Source organism: Excalfactoria chinensis, chromosome 5, assembly GCF_039878825.1.
Source record: "Excalfactoria chinensis isolate bCotChi1 chromosome 5, bCotChi1.hap2, whole genome shotgun sequence".
NCBI lineage: Eukaryota > Metazoa > Chordata > Aves > Galliformes > Phasianidae > Excalfactoria > Excalfactoria chinensis.
This window is the reverse complement of record NC_092829.1, coordinates 5,812,216-5,832,750: the sequence shown is the minus strand read 5'-3', so window position 1 is coordinate 5,832,750 and position 20,535 is coordinate 5,812,216. Positions and strand designations below refer to the sequence as shown.

At 41.7% G+C, this 20,535-nt stretch overlaps 1 long non-coding RNA gene across 2 annotated transcripts; it reads right to left on the bottom strand.

Moving 5' to 3' along the window:
* Positions 1-3,945: 3,945 nt before the first annotated feature.
* On the bottom strand, positions 3,946-19,170 carry LOC140253484 (uncharacterized). Of its 2 annotated transcripts, XR_011903866.1 has the most exons (4): positions 19,081-19,170; positions 18,463-18,648; positions 5,189-5,303; positions 3,946-4,757 (listed from the first exon to the last, which is right to left on the bottom strand). It is a non-coding gene; the product is annotated as an uncharacterized lncRNA (long non-coding RNA). The 2 variants fall into 2 exon arrangements; XR_011903867.1 differs by lacking the exon at positions 18,463-18,648 and having other exon boundaries at positions 19,081-19,131.
* Between the last annotated feature and the right edge of the window lie 1,365 nt (positions 19,171-20,535).

Genomic DNA, 20,535 nt, shown 5'->3' with positions numbered 1-20,535 from the left:
CATCTGTAGATAGCAATATTCCTTACCCTCTGATGGCAATGTTCTTTTCAAGCCTCACATTCATAAATCTTTCAAATGCCCAAAAGATAACTAAGTACTATGGTGTACCATTATGGTAACCTAAGGCATTAAGAGGTTAAGCATCTCTTCATGCATTACCAACTGAATAAGAGCTAGGCACTGAACCTCCAGGTTCTGATGCCTTACTTTACTTCTGATCACTCACCAGTGATCCCTCTCCCCATGGCCCAGCTTTCTGGCTTGGTGACCACGTTTTCGCTGCTGATTCTTTTTCTTCCATTTAGTGGATTCATTAACTTCTAAGATTTAACCTTCTGCTTATGGTAAATGGAAAACACATCTAGAATTCTTAGCAGAAAAGACTCAGAATTCCATTAAAGAAAACTCATTTCTCAGCAAGAGTGAGATAGGTCCAGTTCTTCCACCATTCAGTTGCTGCCTTCTCTTCCAGGGGTCCACCTTGGAAGTAAGAGTGTGTTCCAGACCCCACTCTGCTGACTTCCAGCCACCTTTGTATGCTCAGCTTAAATAATGAGTGTATGTTACGTCATCTGTGAATCAGCAAGAGGAGATGAGATTTTACAGCATGGAGGTAGGAGGAAAGGAAGTGAAAAAGGAGCACCACCAAGGAAATCTGCTCAATTAAATGTGGCTTGAACGTCCCTGGTTCAGCCCCTCTTTGCAAGCCTCTTGCAAGCCATCCTGCCTAAATAAAGAGGATGGACAGTTTATATTTCTTTGGCTCCTTGCCTGTATCAGGCATACAGTCAAGCTGGGTGCTGATGAATTCTGCCAGAGGCCTCTAAATTGAATCCATGCCTTTTTCTCTGCACCATTTTCTTTTTTTTTTTTTTTTTTTTTTTTTTTCTTTTTCTTTTTAATAAGGTGACACCAGTAAGTTTATTTTTCATTTTAAAATAAGAGATTCTTTGACTAACCTAACAAGAATTAATCTTCAGTTGGAAGAATGTTGGAAGGCTCCTCTGGGGTCCACCCTAGACTTCACTGAGCTGTATATCTGAGGACAAGCTTAATAGGAAACTGCTTTACATGGCAAGGTAAGGTGTATAACTGCACAATTCACCCATTAAGAAGATCTCAGTAAAGAGGATCCAGGACGTCTTTAACTTCCATTCAAAGCCACTATAATGAGTTCAATAGCTGCTCTCATAGGAGAGGCCCTCAGTCTGCCAACTGCCATCTCTGACATGGGTAGAGCAAAGGTCATATCACTTTTGTAGTCATCCCAATGGCATGATCTCTCCCCATTTCGTTGACTTTCTTGCGGGTAAAGCTGGCAGAATTAATGCCATTCTTCACAGATATTAGCAGGAGGGGCTACTGAAGGAAATGAGAAACTAGATGTTGAGGAGTCTACCCTGACAAACCAACTATAGGGCTGCTGAGAGGCTCAAGAAAGCCAAAATGGATCAAAACAAGAGTCAGAGTCCTGAAGATGCAGGTATCTGCCAAGTTCCTTGGATCTGAACAGTGTCTTTTAGTTGATCACTTTTTGCCCTACACCACCAAGGAAGCTTTGGGGATTTCAGATACACAAAGGAAAAACTGCTGACTACCTCAAATGTGGCTTCAAGCAGGTTGGTTAGAGACAGAAATACTAGAAAAAAAGCCATAATTATTGGTATCTACAATGAAGCTCGAGGAATGGCTGAGACAGCTGTTGCCAATCTATTTGCAAATTTGGAAGTGAGGCAGATGTACCCCCTTGGCTCTGCCTGAAGCCTTCTGTCAGAAGCTGCTAAAGGAGCAGGTGCTTTGTGCAGACCTTATTACCAAAGAGGCTACAAGATGACAGCTGCGAGAAAATGAAGCTGTTCTCTGCAGAGTGGTTGCAGGAGGAGTGGGACAACACGTCTTGGAAAGAAGCCCTCTTACAGTTTTATTATTCAAGTATGAAAGGAATACTGTATATCCAGGGAACATATGCTGCAACACTGTTGGGTCTCACTCTTTTTATAAGGCATGGAGAAGTGCTTTCTGCAGAGCTTTAATGACAGACCTCATCCCCATTGAGCCTGAGTGGACTTCTGCAGCATCAGGTTGTTGAGGTTAATACAAGATCAAAACTCTAAGCTGGAATTCAAATCAGCTCCAAACAGACACATGAAGGCTCCCATTCCATTTGATGTAAATTTTTGCAGAAGTTTTGGCTTACTGTAACCAATATTCTAATGATTTCTGAGAGGAACAAGGAACAGCTCCAGCAGGCAACTTGCTGGGACTTGTGGCAATGGCCTTGGCACACCCCATCTCCTGTTAAAGGGAGAATGTGCAGAACAGCCTAAAAAAGACAGATAATCCTGAGCAGGTAGCAGAACTACTATTTAATTACAGATGTGCTGAGAAAGTTACAGTCTTGGCAAAATTGAAGTCATTAAGACAATTACTTGATTGTCTTAGCAGAAAAACAACAGCAGTGTTTTGCAGATTCATTCTTGAAACACAAACCAGACTATATCTGCCTTATACCACCATAGGACACTACATCATACTCCATTTTCATCATCCTGGATTGTCCTTGAGCATAAAGAATTTGTCTGATTTGTTAATATATCCAAACAGGTTGGTAAAGAAAGTGGGGGACTGATAGTTATTTTTTAGCTGGGTAGCCACGTGATACAAATCTCATACTTCAGACCTGCTGTTGCTTGCATGCAATGGGCAGACGGGGAATTGCCTGACCTTCTTCTGTCCTCTTTTTCTCATACTCTTCTGGCATTTGTTTGTTTGCTGCAAGTCATACACCAGTCACAAGTGGGACGTGCAATGCAATGCTTGCACGTGTGAACAGTGGCTGTTTTGTGGACTTCTCAGCCAGGTTTTTACTGTTTGGTATCCTGCTCTCAAACAGATTACATCCAGTGCCATGGGTGATCGCTTTTGTGCCAATAATTTTACATTTAATTCATCCCTAATTAAAGGAAAAGATTCACAGCAGTAAGAAAAAACATCATCAGGCTACAAAGATTATTCTGTAACTATACAAGAATCTTTCAATTCTATTCTACCAAGTGGGCCTACTTAAAAACTGGGCCCTATGCATTACACAAGTGCTCCATACTATGTAAGCTTTTCTCGCATTCATTCTGTTCTGACAGTGCCATGAACCCAATTCTCCGAGGTCGGAGATCGGAGGAGGAGGGCAAAACCTCAGCTAAAAATTTCCAGATCCTGGCTGCTTTAAGACATGCTAGCAACGTCACGTTTCTCTTAGTAGAAGAACAATTTTAACCATGTGGTTAAAATGCCACTTCTTAGGAACCACAGTCTTTTATGAGAACTTTATTTCCCACTCATCCTGATTGCTACCTCCTACCTTGCAGATTCTCTGGAGCAATGGCCAACGTTGCAATGCCAGTTTACATAACGTGCTTTACAGGCAATTCAGTCTTAGCCACTGAAAATAAGAATAACAATTGCATGGCAAAATCTCTCACTTGTTTTGCACTTAAAAACACTGCAGTGAGAGTAGTGGCTTTCTAGCCTGATACATTTTCCTTTGCTTGTCTTTTATGTATGGATACTTGCATCTACAAGGTCCGTGTGTGGGGTGCAGCCACATTTCTATGCACATACCTTGAGTAGTTCCTCACTGTAATAATAATCTTCTAAAAATCTTTTCCACTATGCTTTCTCCAGCACCCAGGAGAATCCTCTATAGCCTGTAACCCGAATCTTCCAGCTCTAATTAACAATAAAATAATGCCATGGGCAGTAAAACAAACATCCTAGCATATACAAAATTAAGACAAAAAATGCATATGCTTTTAAACAATTTCTAAACTATCTATATTTTAACTTGGATATTTTTAAGAAAAAGGTTTTGATGAGTTGAAGATATTTGATTTTGAAGCTCTTAACTAACACCATGGATTCATTTTCTTTTTAATAGGAGTTGGGAACAATGCTTATGTGCAGAATTATACACAATCGAGCAAGCATTTGAATCCTGACAATGTCTGAACTATGTAGCAAATCAAATATTGATGCTCCAAGTACATAAATATCACCGCAGAGTACTTAGTTATAACACTGGAATATAAGTATCAGGATACACATTGCCCAGTGAATATATGGCACGCTATTTACATAATGTCAAGTATGAGGCTTACATCCCTCGGTCACAAAATACAGGACTGCAATCAGATGTATGGACTTCTTGGTTTCCCAGTCAGAAGTACTTCATTCATAAGAAAGGTAGATCAAGGGAGAGGAAAGTCCTGAAACAGCATTAAGAGCCTGAGCATTCAGCTCCCAATGCTAGTAGGAAGTCAGGCATGGAAGGCTCTTCTGGACATGGACTAAGCAGTATATTTTCAGAGTGCAAGAGAGAGAAGTGGGAGGACAAAGGAAGATCAGAGGTAGCAAGGCCATCATGATGCTCCCCTGTTACTGCAAGAAAGCAGAACCAGACAATCGACACGTTTCATGTATTTTCCCCAAGGAATTCTAGGTCTCAGCCAGAGTGAACAAAAAACAGAAAATATTGGGCTCCAGTCTTTGAAGTATCCTTCTGCTTCCATCAGATTCAGGCTACCACTCTGATGGATTGAAGTGCTCATGCTCTGAGAAAATACATCGACACTGACACACCCAGTAAGCTCTTGGGGTCACCACTAACTGCATTGCCACAGTCAAGTTCAGTGAGAGCAACATTCGTCTTGGTTACACCTGCCAGTGCTGCAGTGCTGCAAGTGAAGAACAGCCTTGACAGTCTGTTAATCAAAGGCAAGGAGAGAGGAAATTAAGAAGAAACTTCATTGCTCCTTACCAGCAGCCTCCTACCCCCTGAGCAAGATGCACGTTGGACTGAGCTTGTAGCTCACCACAGGAAAATAACACCTGCAGAACATTTCACTTTGGCACGAGCAGAAAATCAATGATAGCCTCAGCACTGTGTGCTTTACTATAGCAAAACTCTACTTCTCCTCCATGTATCCCAACACTATGCTAAGCATTCCCAGGATCTAAAGAGCTTAAAGCTGAGAAGCTTATAAATACATCATGCTATACCTCCAGTCAATTGAGGCCCCTAATAGACTGGTACCAAAGGTTTCTTGAGCCCATTTTTAATAGGCTTTACTCATTTGGGTTACAAAAATATGAAAAAACTCAATATATCTGAATGAACACACAATATACTTACATCTCTATTTTGTGCACTGCTGACTAATATTCAGATTCTTCTGAAAGAACATCAAAATGCTGCCAGGCAGAAAGGACCCAATTAGACAAAGGGGTTCCACTGGGCCATATATTTGCTGAGGAAAAGAAATGGAGACTGTAAACAGTAGAAACAAATATTCTCTTATCCACCATTGCACATCCACCCAATTTAAAGAACAGACAATGATGGACAACAGCATTTGTCAGCTGTCCACAAAGATAGTCTAGAGGAGCAGTCAACCCTAGTTATTTTCTTTTCATGAGGCTATGAACAAATGCATAGCTAACAAACAACCAGCACTTGGGATCACAGCTCCATGTTTTACATTTTCTTGTTCAGAAGGTAACACATACCAACTAAAATTATGCTGACTTTTAGTGCACTGCTAGAGCTGTACCAAGATTAACATGCAGTTATCCATTTCAGAGTTAAAAAGTCTGTATTTCAGATATTACAGATTCAGTCAAGGATGTAGCAATCGTGGACAGCTATCAATCTTGATAACGTTAGGATAAATTTCAGACAAATTAGCTCAGATGGTCCACTAATTCAGATTGGCACTAGAACTAAGAGCTGATGAACAATTCAATGTCCTCATAATACTGATTTAATAACAATCAGCATTTCTGTCTTAAAATACTCATTGTGTAATGTCATATAATAAGCCAATGTGCAAATTGATTCTAGCATCATTTATTAGTATTTTTATTTTTATATCTCCCAAGACACAAGTAGTAAAAGAAAGCACCAGTTCGTAGTGCTTAGAGAAACAGATATATATGTCTGCTGCAGAATTCTAGGTTTGATGTTGACCTGCTGAACATCATGAGCCATGTGGGTTTTTTTCCCCTATCTGCCAGCTGCACATGGATAGCAAATCCTCCTCTATTCAGCACTGTGAAGCCCAAATAACATTATCATGTAGGACAAACAACAAGAATAGTAACAGATGTAACTGAAGATGACTAAAAGTCTGTGTACAGGATGAGCTGCTTCTACACATACCGTGATCTATCATTAGAGTGGCTACCACACCACCACCCATCCAACCTTTTCCCACATTGATACCCACAGACAAGTAGTGTGGTTTCTATTCATGTATTTGACCATTTCCTAAACTCTCTTTTCACCTCCAGCACTTTCCATTTCTGGTCACGCCATTTAACTCCAACAGTATCCACATCATGTGGTTTCCTTATTCACTGCCACTCATTAACACAGATGGCAAACCAATCCTCCTCACTAGACCTGCTCCCCAGATCACTGTGACACCTCTTAGAGAGACAGGAAGACTCCAGCATTTCCAGTTTGGCACATTTAGGTGAACTCAATGATTAGATTGAGTCCAAAAAGCAAATAAAATCCCTTGGCCTCAGCAGAGCTACACGCCACGCAGGCATTTCTGCACTATCATCCAGCAGACAGTTTGTGTAGCAGTGAATGTTAGAAAAGCACTTCTTGACTAGGTTTGTGTTGCAATAACCATATCCAGGTATGTTGGCCTGTGGGTGAGTGACATCCTCAGCAAGTGACTCCCACTGGAGGAGTGAGCAGCTACTCTTGAAAACACTGCTTTCTATTTCAGTTCGAGGACAGCTTTGCCAGTTTTTATTGTTGCTGCTACACCTGACTGATCATACACTCTGGTGATATATTATTCTCCCTTGCCTGCCCTCACCAATCACTGTATCTCTGTCAAAAGTGTTGCTGTCAGTTGGCACAGTTGCGTTACGAGTGGGAATAAGCCAGGTCTTTTGGAAACCCTATGAATTTTCATAGTGCGAGAGAGTTTGCTACGGAAGCTGGCTGAAATTTTAGCTCCGGTGTTGTGTTTTCAAGATGCTGAAAAACATCAGTCAGCATTTAACGGGACTGAATTATAGAGGCTGGACAAAAAAAATTGAACACCCAGTAACAAAAAGACCATCAGTCAAAGAGGACAATTGTGATTTCTGCAAAAGCAATTGGAACATTTAATAGACTTTTTAAAATCCCAGAACGAAGTCACAAAGTCCTCAGACACTGAATTAAAATATCCACAATAGCCAGTTCTGAAATGGAACCTAGGAGGTTTTAGACGTTGAATAAATGGCAGACTTCACGCTCAGTGCCAAGACTTCAATTCCAACTTCGAGCTGCTTCACTTCAATATTGTCTAAACCTACTTTCCTTTTTTTTTTTATTTTATTTTTTTATTTTTAATGTTGAGATTTAGAAATGATATTGCTGTGCTGGCAAGAACTGTTATTAGGTGCTGAAAAATTCAATCATGCAGCAGGGAGCGGGGTGGAGGGGAAATGTATGCCAGGTTATTTATTATCTCCCTGTAGAAACCCTGTATTTTGTCAAGGCAGCATCCTAAGGAAAATATCATTGTAGTTATAAAAATAAAAAGACAATGGAAAATCCAATACAAATCTGAAAATTCTGATAGTAGCTCTGCATTCAGCCTAGTTTAATTCAGCTGCATACCTTCAATATATGCTGATCTAATTTAGAACTACTGAATAGCTATTAATAGAAACATATCTGGGATGCTAATAATGTGGGCTTTATGCCCCTGCATAGCAAAGCTGTTATGTTAGAAGCAATAAGACTATTAGTGCTACAGGGAGCTGCTTGCAAAAGGCAGTGAATAACTCCATGTGGGCAGCATCTTCCCACCCAAGAGACACTGTAGATATCAGTAGTGCCCCCTGCCTACATGATGCAAAGGACTATCACTTATAGTTCCTGTAAGTAATGACTAATCTTTAAAAAGCACACACAGAAAGGAGTTTGTCTAGAAAGAGGAACACTTGGTGAAACAGCATCTAATACCTGGCATCTCTTGCACCCCTACATACAACACTCTCACAGCCCTTAGAGCTCTGCTCTAAAAAGAAAGTCATGATCTAGCAGGGAAAGCTGAGTAGACACAAAGCATATTGCACAGTGAGACCGGAGGCATCCTCTGCAGATGCAGAGTCTGACACACTGCTAAATATTTGGAGAGCAGCAGATGTGACTGGTGTCCAGCAGGGGCTGAGGAAAAATGTCTCAGGTATGGTGCCACAGCACCATGCAAGAGAACTCAGTGAGACTAAATTATGAGGTCAACCGAACAGAAAGTTGGAGGCAATGAAACCCAAAGAAGTCTGATTCCTTTTCTCCATGTTAGTTACCTAAGGCAAAACATATATCTTACTTCCTGTTCCTTGGCTTTATTTGTTTGCTGTTTTTGCACAAAACATCACAACTGACAAATGAATAAAAACAGATCTTAAAAGGCTACTTGTTCAAGTTTTACAACAGTAAATATATATATATATATATATATATGTATACACACACACACATATATATATATATTTTTTTTTTTTTGGACAAAAATCAGGAAGTTTTTCAGGAAAGTATCAAATTCCATCAGCGCTTTCACTGGGAAATGGCATTTCACTGTGATAGATTCCAATCATTTTGTTTCAATAGAATAATTTTAGCTATTATTATGACAGCAGAAATAAGAGCAAAATGTTCCAAATTACCATTACGAAGCATTTCAAGAAAGCCATTTCAACTTTTCAGGGACAAAACATTTCCAAAACTTCAGCTCGTATTTAATTTTGACTTATGCTGGGTTGAAAACTAAACTTGCAAGTTTTCTGCCAAGTGAAAATTCCATTTGCTGACCAGCCACCTTCAACAGGAACATTTGAGATCTAATAATGAAGGACAATGGATCTATTGTCATGCACCACTATGAGGGCAGCGTTCCATTTTTCTCTTGGCCTTTTACCATACAATGGCCACTGTTCCCTCTCCTTCTCATACACAGAGGGGTTTTTTTGTGTGCAGCCACAGTGAGCTGCACGCAACACATCAACCTGCAATAATGTCCAGGAAGAAGCCTTGGTCACTTTTATAATGATGTTACAAAGCCAGGTTAAGGCGAATCTAATAAACCAGAGGACAGGAAAGCTATTTCAGAGAGCGCCAGAAGGGAAGAAAAGGCTAGGAAATAGAGTTGTGGGAATCCATTTACCCACTGCAAGCTTCAGTGGGTTTCACACAAAATCTGTAGAGATAGAATGGGTCACAAATGTCTTGTCCCCGCGTTTGATAAATAAATTATACATTCAACTAATGCAAAAAGAAAAAGAAATGAAGAAAAATGGAAATAGAGGGGGGGAAAGCGATTTATGTCTAAGAAGGAGAGGAGATGCACTCCTCTAGGAATTACAGTTTGCATGCAAAGGCACTCCCTTCACCCATCTACTCAGTGCACACCTAAGCAGATCCTGCTTTTCTCAGAGGGTCAACATTAGCCTCCTACACCCTATTGGAAGGCACTCTGAAGAGGATTTTTCTGCAAAGATCACACAGATCAAGTATTTCTGTTGTCCCTCCTGGCTTACATAAGCTCTCCAACTCTACTGGGGCAGTGGGAGCAACAGAAATGAAGCACCCTGTAGATCTGAGGAATTACTTTCCTTCCAACGTGCTCATGGGATTGCACAGTCTGAGAACATTTAAATGTTTTAAATGATTTTTTTTTTTCTTTTCTGATAAATCTCACATCTCAAAGGAGCGCTCTCTCAGCTGGGAGATAACACAGAGTGTTCCAAGTGTGAGCAGTCTGCCCCCCTGGAGACCCTGGCACTGGGAATAAAACCTTCAGGCTATAGCATCACAGCTCTGCTGTGCTTTACATCCAAGCTCAAAGTGGGCTGCAGAGGGCTACAAAGATGAGGAAGGGTCTGGAAGCAAAGGCATATGAAGAGTTTGTTGGGCCCAGAGCAGAGCAGGCTGAGGGGAGGCCTCATGGTGACCTGCAGCTCTTCACATGGAGCACTCAGCTCTGCTCTCTGTGACAGCAGCAGGGTCTGAGGGAACATCGTGGGAAAGGTTTTGCCCCAAAGGGAACAGGGCAGTGGACAGAGCCCCAAACTGCCAGAGCTCCGAAAGCATTGGGACATTACTCTCAGACATAAGGTTTGGGTGGGGATGTGCAGACCCAGCCCTTGCATTCAGTGATCCTTGTGGGACCCTTGCAATGTGGGATATTCTATGATCCTATGAAACAGGGCAGGAAACAGAAGTTGGTGAAGTTGGAGGGTCTGGAAGAGACCATGAGCGTGAACCTGGGGATGGAGGAAAAGAACAAATGGTTAAATGTATCTTTAGAGGGATCGTGGCAATGGCTGCACTGCAACAAACACCACTGTCAGCAGAGGGGCACGTTGCCAGGATACAGCTGGACATGCATCTGAGCAGAGCTGAACTCTTGTCTATGCCCTTCCTGGTGTGAAAGACATACTCTTTCTGCAGGCTGTGCAACAGGGATGGATTTCATTTGTTTCTCATAGGCATCTGTCCTGAATATCAGCCAGAACGCAGAGACCCGATGTTTGTAAGCCAGCCATCAGCAGGACTTTATTTCCTAGTCTCTCTTTAATTGCAGTGTTAACTTGTCAAATACCACAGCATTGCTTTCCCATGACCTTTCCTGTTAACCAGAGACTTCAGGGCAAGCTGGATTGCTCCTTGTGCTCAGCAGCAGCTGTGGGAGCAGCCAACTGCATTAGGCAATCTGCAGCACAGGGACTGACTCAGAAGCTTCAACTGAAGTGTGAAATTTGCCTTCCCCTCACTTCTTAATCAGCCTTTTACATTTATAACCTCTGCAACAACTTTGATGCCACCATACTGGGGGGCGGCTGAGTGAATGCAAATCGCAGCATAGTCATTAATTATGAATTCACATTAAGTGCACAACTAGTGCCAACGTGTCCCTCATTGGGAGGGTCTCATCAGCATGACAAAGTTCTTCAAGAAACAGCAATATTTTACAAGGAAAAGATATCTGGAGAAAATGGAAATCCATTTTAACACTCAGAACATATTCTATAGAGCCAGACCCTGCTGAGTTAATACACATATCCTCCATATGCACTGCTTCTAACTCTGCTCTGTTTGTAACCCCACTGACACTCCATGTCCTAAGTATAATGCTAGTGCTGTTACAGACAATGCAATTGGCTCTGTGGTCATACCACAGCTCACTAAGATGTCTGAAGGGACAACTAGGATAAACTCATAAAATGAAAAGATAATACCAAACAAACTTAAATTCTCCACCCAAGTCACAGCAAAAGATCTTGATGCAATTGTTGGAATTATTTTACCCAACATTACCAACCTGCCCTTTATGATTAAAAAGATAAAAATTAAATCCATACACTTGGAATATGAATGATGCCAGACAATAGAAAGTTCAGGAAAAAAAAAACAACAAAAAACAAACAGAAATTAATGGCTTCTAAGGGACAGAGGAGACAGCAGCTTCAAACCTTCAGAAACACTGTTCTGACAGATAAAAGTGGCTGCCCTCTTCATATGCTCCTTGAGGAGAGCCAGACACAGCCTGTATCTGCTATAACACCCCTCGTCATCCCACTGCCTTGAGATGAACCTTGAGCTTCATCTCTACCATGTGAAAAAACAATCACATTTTCCACAAATCTAATGAGTTCAGAGCACTTCACATGCAAACTGCCGTTTTTATCTGCACTGCATTAGGAGTACAAATACAGACAGAAAGGTAGAGCTGCATATCAAAAGTCACATGGTGTAAGTCAGTGATGGGACCAGATAAGGACCCCCATTCATGACTCTCCATGCTATCAGCTCCCTGGGCCAGCGTCCCCAGACTGTCCCTGCAATGGGGCATGTGGTGTCTGGGAGCACAGGGAACTGATGACTTGGGTTGTCTGCACTAAATTTCCTTCCTGGGCTGTGGATCAGTATAAGAGGGAATACAGCCAAGCCAAGCCAAACTTTCTTTGCAGAGGCACAGTGAATATTCTTTTTTTTTTCCTCCCCAATAACAAATTGCAACATTTTCAAAATATTTCTCTTGGAAGCATTTCATGTGCTTTGGGTAGAGCTGCTTATTCAAGATTTGGGGTTAATTTGGGGACGGGATAGATTTTATTCAAAAAAACCCCACAAGAAGTAAGGAAAGAATCGCTACATTGGTGGAAGCATGAAATCTGTCTAACTACACAGGGTTACATACAGCAAAACACCTTATACTACTGCAAAACTTCACATTTTAAGTTTACCAGCACCTTTTAGCACTGATAAACAGTGATAGGACTGAACGCTCTCAGGGAGACCTGAGAGTGGCGTTTCAATATCTGAAGAGGAGCTATAAAGAAGAAGTGGACAGATCCTTTAGCAGAATCTGCTGTGATAGGACAAGGGGAAATGGTTTCAAACTAAAAGAATGGAGACTTTGACTGGATATAAGGAAAAAGTTTTTTACAATGAGGGTGGTGAGGCATTGGCAGAGGTTGCCTGGAGGTGGTGAATGCCCCATCCTTGTAAACACTCAATGTCTGGCTGGAAGGGGCTCTGAGCATCTGATGGAGCTCTAGGTGTTCACTGCAGTGGGATTGAACCAGGTGGCCTTAAGGGATCTCTTACAACTCCAGTGATTCTATACTCTTGTCAAAACAACATGGTTTGCCCCAACATTTAGCTATTTACCCTCATACACAAAGCTATATGGTATACGTTACTCCTAGCTCTGTTATTCAAGTGGACATACACACAGTATCCTAAAAATGGATAAAAATCCACCCTCAGTAGTGGGGGAACTTATGACTTGAGAGATGCCTCTGGATCCTTCAGCTAAGAAAGGAGAGGAATGTGAGGCTTCTGCCTTCACTGTTATTTGAAGTAGCACGTGTACTCTTAGCAAAGGCAGTGTAATCTTCAAATATCTTAAGCAAGTAGGATGAGCTTTTGCAACAAGATCAGCAAAACACACCCGTACTGGTCTGACAACTTTGGCTTGACAAGAGGGAAACAAACTCTCCCAGTTCAGTCCCTGATGAAAAGCAGGCCCTTTATAACCTAAACCGCAGGCTACAATAATCAGCACCACAGCTCCACTGCTAGTCCAAGATCAGAAGCTGTTTGGGATAGGAACAGCAGAGGATGCTTGATGCCAAGGGATCAACACATCTATCTGGGGCAGTCTCAACATCGCCTACCAGCCCTACGTCTGACTCGCATCCATGCTACTCATCCCTTGCTTTCATAAGAGTCAAGCTCCATCTGCAAGCTTAAAAAAAGAAGTAAAAAAAAAAAAGCAAACTTTTTTTTTTTCCCCTTCATCAAATCCTGTCTAAGCAGTCGGCTTTTGAAAGGCTCAGCATTTTCTGAGTTTCAGGCTCCCTTCATGTTTCTCACAAAGTGGTTGCCCAAAGTCATCAGATCTGTTTGAAAACCTTTGCCTTCACCACACAGGAAATCAGATCCACAGCTGTATTTCCCCAGGGTTTCAGAGTGTCCTCCCTGGCTCACAAAACATAGCGTGGAAAAGGCAGGTTTGTGCCTAAAATGCAGACAAATAAACAGTAGCTCACATTGTGGGGATTTGTTTATTTTAGCAGAGACCCAGAATGAAAGATGACTTGAAAGGAAAAGGTAATGTGATCCTTATTTTGTCCACCGCATGGAACTGCTTTTCCAAATCCTCCAGCCATTTAAATATGACAGCTTCTGGAGGCTGCCAAGATCAGAGAAACAAAAGGGCAATCCTTCATGTAAGCACCAGCCCTCCACTTTAAAAGCTCCCTGTGCAACCTTTCAGCTTCTGCCCTCAATTATATTTTCTTAACATTCAAAAAAGGCTTTAGGACAGCAGGTGCCTTCCTCACTCATGTGCTGTTCACACAATGTTGCCTGCCTTCCCTGCAGTTGTCTTTTTCTTCTTTAAAGTATCACATTTCCAGACAGATTAGCATAACAGCCTTATACTCACCCCCCCAAAAAAAAAGCCGAAAGACAGAAGATTTGCTGTCCTCTACATTCCAGCCTGACCTGTGACAAGTCTGTGCTCTGAGCTGCTTGGTGTAAATGCAACACTCCTGCTATGGTAAGAAAGAATTGGGTTGGGTGTATGCCTGCATCGGGGCCATGTTCTGCAAAGCATAGCCAGGCAGCTCCCCAAATACCCCTGGGTGGGAATCCACAGAGGAAACCAGAAGGTAATAAAGAAAGAAAACATTTAAAAATTCATATCCATATAATGAGTCCTGCAACTTCTTACCCCAGAATGCAGAAGGCCCATTTAAAGCAATATAAGGCACTGCTTCCTCCAAGTTGTTCACATAGACATTAACACCGCAAAAGAGAGTTTGCAAATCATCCTGCTGCAGAGCAGCTTGCACGGCACAGTGTGTTGCACAGACTGCCATCTTGGTCACCCTTATTAAAAAATAAATCATGTAGAGAAAGGGAGGAGCAGCTTTGTGCTGCTCTGCAAGGGCTCCTGATTAAGCATGCTGCTGCTTTTAATGACCCTCAAATCTGGCATTTTAATGCCTGGCAGGGGTGCGTTGGTTTGATTTTAAAGCATCAAGGGCACATGAAAAACAGACTCAGATGATTAAGTCTATCAATATAACCCTTTGTTTCTCATTTCTTTGTAGAATGGTGCCTGGTTTCAGGCACAGAGAAGAGGCAAAACTGCCTCTGTATTTTTGGCATGTCCTCATTACCTCTAGCCTTGTTTCTGATCATGGCCTAATCACAACAAGTAACAACCAATTACTAGTGCCTACCTATGGATGAAAGCTGTGGAGGACCAATGGGAGCATTTTGAAGGGGAAGAGAGAAAGTTTGCTGTGCATACCATTCCGTCTCCCTTTGTGTCTTTATCTAGTGGGATCTGCACTGGCCCACCCTACCTGCAAGAAACCCCAAAGAAACTGGAAGATTTAATCCTTATTACCACTAGAGAGCCTTCTCTAGGGGGATCTGATTAATGCTTATAAACATCTAAATGGAGATAGGAGACAAACGGATGAGGCAAGGCTCTTCTCAGTGGTACACAGTGATAGGACAAGGAGCAACGGCCCAACACTTGAAAACAGGAAGCTCCATAAAACATGCAGAAGAACTTCTTCACAGTAAGGATCAGTAAAGATTCCTGTTCCAGTAAGCTAGAACAGGTTGCAGAGAGAGGCTGAGGAGTCTCCTTCTATGGAGATATTCAAGATCCATTTGAACACCTACCTATGTGATTTATTGTAGGAGACTGCTCTGGGCAGGGAGGATGGACTCACTGATCTCTTGTGGTCCAACCCCTGTGATTCTGTAATTTTCATTCAACAGATCCCCTTGAGGGACATAGGAGGAACAGCTGAAATGTGCAGGGTGTTTGGGTAGCAAGGCAACAGCAGGAAAGCTAGAAGGAATGCCCTCTGACTGCACACTGATAGCTCCAAATGTCTTAATTCCCACTGTCCCACAGCCTTTCTTCTCTGGTGGTAAAGATTTACCACCTGGTAAATAATAAAGCTTCAGGATCAGAAGGAAATGCTGCTGTTCTCTACCGTGAGTTACCCTGTAACACAGAACCAAGGACATCCTGGGATTTCACCCCATTTAAACCACAGTTCTGTCTAAAAAAGAAACCACAGAACTTTGAACGTTTAAGAGATGCCAGCAACAGACAGCTGACAACAACTCCTCACATTTGCTCCAGTGATTACTTGCCATCACTACGAAAAAACCACACAGACTGTTTCTAGTCTGGATTAGGCTTGGCTTGAATCTCCAATGCCTTCAAAAGTTTATGAAGAGGAAGTGCAAGTTTAGCACAATCATCTTTAGGAGCACCTACAGCATAAGAAAAAACTCATTCACTGTGCTCATAACTCATTTCTTTCAGAGTGCATGAGCCAGCTCTTCCTAATGAACTCACCAATGTGGTAACCCTATGTGCAATTCCTACTGCCTATTTGGGTCTATCAATGTAGGAAATATTTCCTTCGCAGACCCTGTCCTAGCCATTCAAACTACGGCCTTAGTATATGATCATTAAGGACCAACAGCACTTTGAGTTCAATGAAGTCCCCCAAATATTGTTACATTTCTGAAAAATATGGGTTTTTTTTCTTCAAAACTGAATTGTTTCAGAAATATATATATATATGTATATATATATATATATATATATTAAAAATGCAACTTTGTGATACTTTTCTCTCCCCTTCCAGCACACGTCAGCAACTCAGGTAGCAGTGAACCCAAATTGTCAGCTTTGGACAATTACGGAAGATGGAGTAGAAGCAATTAGTTGCATACTATAAAACACCGTTGATTTAGTGCTGTCACAGGAGAATTCATGCCTGATTCTGATGGCATATATCCTGCTGAAATTAACCTATGCTGTCACTCTGTGACTAAAATATATAACAATGCAGAATATTTTGAGTTTAGGTCAGAGATCCCCTGATATCTCATGGAAAATTCTGAAGCATGCTTGTAGATGATTTTGCTGACATCACATTTTTCTATGTATCTCTACCTATTTCAGGTTCTTTGGAACCAACGGCCTGTGCATTCATACAATATTCTGGGCTACAAATCCTGAAACTTGGAAGAACAGAGGAACTGTTGAAGTTCCTGGGCTGATCTGCTACTACTGCATATTTAACTAGATGTGTAATCTTTCATTGAACATACTACATACCTGACTGGAACCTTTTTCTTCTTTTAGTTCTATTTTTATTGAGGTAAGGGATCCATATGATTCATCCCCAAGAACAGGAAATAGTTTTCTATAAACTAAAGTCTGGGTGGCTATTGGTTTATTTTATGAGCCTACTCTTTCAGTAACACACAGAAGTAGCCCTTTCTCGCTTAGAAACTGTATAAATTCATCTCAGGAATAAAACTAGAGGCATAATATGGCTGTGAGGTGTCTCATGGCAGCTCAACAACCATAAGAACATTTGACAAGAAGACAATGATGATGTGGCATGCATCTCAGCTTCTCAAAGCCTAGATAGAAGATCTGTGGGAGAACACTTCCATGCTGAGTACTGCATAGGCTCCATCTTACCTGGCATCCACACCTGGTAAGGCAGCCCATTTCCACTGCAGTCATCCCCTGCAGGTTTCCATCCACAGGAAATGCTTACCAGTAAGTAAGCAATAAAATAAACACTTTCCTGAACGTTTTCAGGAGGGAGTCATTGTTGAAGCCACATAAGTAGGCATTAAAGCACACAAAGTCTGGAGGAGAAATTATCTGGGATGAAGTTCTCAGCAGCTTCACGCTGAGCAAACAGACCAACCTCTCTGGGTATATGCCAGTATCAAAGATCAGCAGCATCCCGAATGATAAGGGTGAGAAACACTTGTAAGAGTAAGAAAGGTAAAGAAAACATTGATGCCTACAGTTTGTAAAGGAAAAAAGACTTGTTTACAAAGTAAGAATTTGGTTCCTAAGTGAATCGTATTAGCAGGCTGAAGTTGGGAGGTGGTAGTTGTCGGTCAACAGTAAGACCACTAAGCTACACATATTAAAAATAGCTTAACACTACATTTGACAAAGTAAGTAGCAGAAAGACTCAAAGCAATTCAACGTGGCAAGGCTAGTAGGTCCAGCTATGCATAGCAGTGAGTTGACAAGAGTGTAAACATCTCTCTTAGTGACTTGCTTGTGTAATTTACCAAAAGAACAAGAAAAGCAATGAAAAGTGGTACAAAAAAATAAAGAGCAAAGTATAAAGATAAAATCTCCTAAAAGATCCTTGAATATATTTATAAAGGGATCATGTATCTTAAAGGCTTGTCTTGAAAGAAGAAGAAAATGAGACTACATAGTATTTCATACATCATCATCTAACATTTGAAATTTTCTTAATAAAGATTTTCAGCACGAAATAATCTCTTTAAATAGATTTTCTGTCAAAAATATATGGATTTAAGTGTTTGAGTCATGTGAACATTCCAGTTTGCTGTCACTCCATCAGGTTATTTGCATTTTACAGTACAGTCTAATCAAGGATATTTTCTGCCCAGTTAAATAAACGTCACGATCCATTATCTTTTATGGAACAGGAATTCTGATTTCCATTTATGCTGTTTCCTTTATCCAAGAGAAACTTCAATTGTGATTTAAATGAAGAGACAGGAACAGTGAAAACGCTCTGTGCAAAAGACTTTTTAAACCAGCAGAGATAACTTCCAGTGTTTGGATGCTTAACTCTGCAAAGTTCAAATATAGAATAAGACATTTCAAGTGGTGAGAATAAGTAAAGATTGGAGCAGAATGTGAAGGAGAGGGCAGTACATTGCATTGTTATCTGTCTGACCATTGGAAGTGAAGATCATATGCTTTGTTAAAATGTATATTCTATTTCAGTTGAGCAACCACACGGCAGAGCTTACATCCAAGCATTACTCACGTGATTGCAACAGTGATGTCTGCACTACACAGGACTTAATAATCTCTCCAAAAGAACAATCACCCTGATTTATCTGGCTCTGAGCAACATGTTGGGGCACAAGTTTCCTTGTCTTCTGTTTGCTTACACAGTTTGAGCACTGCTTGAGGTTTTGTACTTGACTCAGCGCTGCCTTGTGCCACAGTCCTGCAGATTTCAGATAGGAAGAGAAAGGATTGAACAAGTCTCAGCAGTGCTCTGAGTCCAGCATTCAGATATCCCATGCAGCAGCATCACATTTGATTGGATAACAAGAAATGCCCTCAAGTTGCACCAGAAGAGGTTCAAGTTGGGTATTAGGAAAATTTTGTTCTTGAAAAGCCTTGCTGAACACTGGTCTGTGCTGCCCAGGGATGTGGTGAAGTCACCATCCATGAAGGTGTTCAAGAACCATGGAGATGCAACACTGAGTACATGGTCAGTGGGCAATATTAGTGAGAAGTGGTCAGTTGGACTAGAACCTAGAGGCTGTAAAGCTATAACGGGATGACAATTGCAGGATGGCAAAGTCTTTGGCAACAGCAACAAGCCCAAATGCAGCAGTTACAGATACAGAAATGAAGAAAAACAGCTGCTTACCTTTGGGAGGCCTCAGATAGGCAGCGATCACCAGAAAAAGATCCTTTCACCTCCACTGCCAGCCCTTGAATGAGGTCTGGGAAGGGGTGGATGCTGGTTCTACCCCTTCCAGTCACTCAGGTGCAGTGCTTGCACCTGAGCTCCCCTGGGGCTGGCCCTGCCTTCCCACCAGGTGCTCAATCACTGCTTCAGGCTGTGACTTAGCATTTCTTCTACATAGATCTTTTCTAACTTCAATGATTCTAGGATTCACAACAAGTTTGTATGGGATGATAAAGTGTCTGTAATTTGGTCAGGATTCACAAAACCTTTCTAGCAGGTATGATCAGGGATGAGCTGTTGAGCCTCAGTTCAGTGGCTGCTCAGGGAACTCATTCACCTGGTTATTTTTAACTGGGAAATCAATGCATTACTGCATGTGTATCCAACCTTTTGGCTTACCTGGTTCACATTTCACAAATGTAGGTTCTGAGGAAAAGCAATGCAGTAAATAAGTTGTGATTGTGAAGCAAGAGATATTTCTCTGTGGTAAGATAGGGCTTATCAAAGTCTGGTAAAGAGATGTGATCAGATTTGTAGTTGCAGTTCAATACATTCCATTTGAAAATGTCCTGATTTCAGCTCAGATGGGCTTCACAGTGCACCCATATTCACTTGGTGCTGAATGATGGACTCTGCTGTGGAGGCAGACCACAGTGTGGGCTGTGCTGGGCCATTGTGGCCCACGGACATGGACTGGACATGCCTGCATTACTACTTCCTTTGAAGGCAGGGGAAATTTCAGCACGTTATCTCCGAGGTTCAGAGCTTGCCAAGGTTACCTTGATACCCAACAGCATGGCACACTGCAGCTTCTCATTTAGCGACTGTAATACCTGCCCAGATCTTGCTCTCGGGGAAGCTGAGAAATTTAATTATTGGGCCTGAAATTAGAGATGACTCCTGTGACTGGGCTGAGAGTTTTCATACTTGATGCAGCCCTAGAGGACACTCCTCGGCCAGGCAGACAAGCCCAAGATGTTATTAGCTTGTCGGCTCATTTCCATCCTTCTCCCTAATTTCAGGGCAGTCGTTTCATTAGCTTGGGCCACCAAGGCTTCACCAGCTCATAGGCTGTGTTTGGAAGCAGTGTCAGAATGGCCTTTTACAACCTACAGGTGAGAAAGAACAGGAGTCTCAAGCTGATCTATCCATGTGGCGTGGAGGAAGCTGGGTCCACAGCTGAGGCTTTTCCAATCTCAGATAAATCTTATGGTGCTTGTCTGATGCACACAGGAATCTTGGATGTCCACCAGTTCGACCCAAATAGAGAGCTTGAACTGGCACCATAACATGGATATGATCTTCTTGGTGGGATTTGCTGTTCAAAATACCCCCTTAAGTCAGATGAGACCTGGGAACACAATTGGGAAGAGAAATCTAATAAAAACATGAGAAGTAATGTCGCCTGTACAT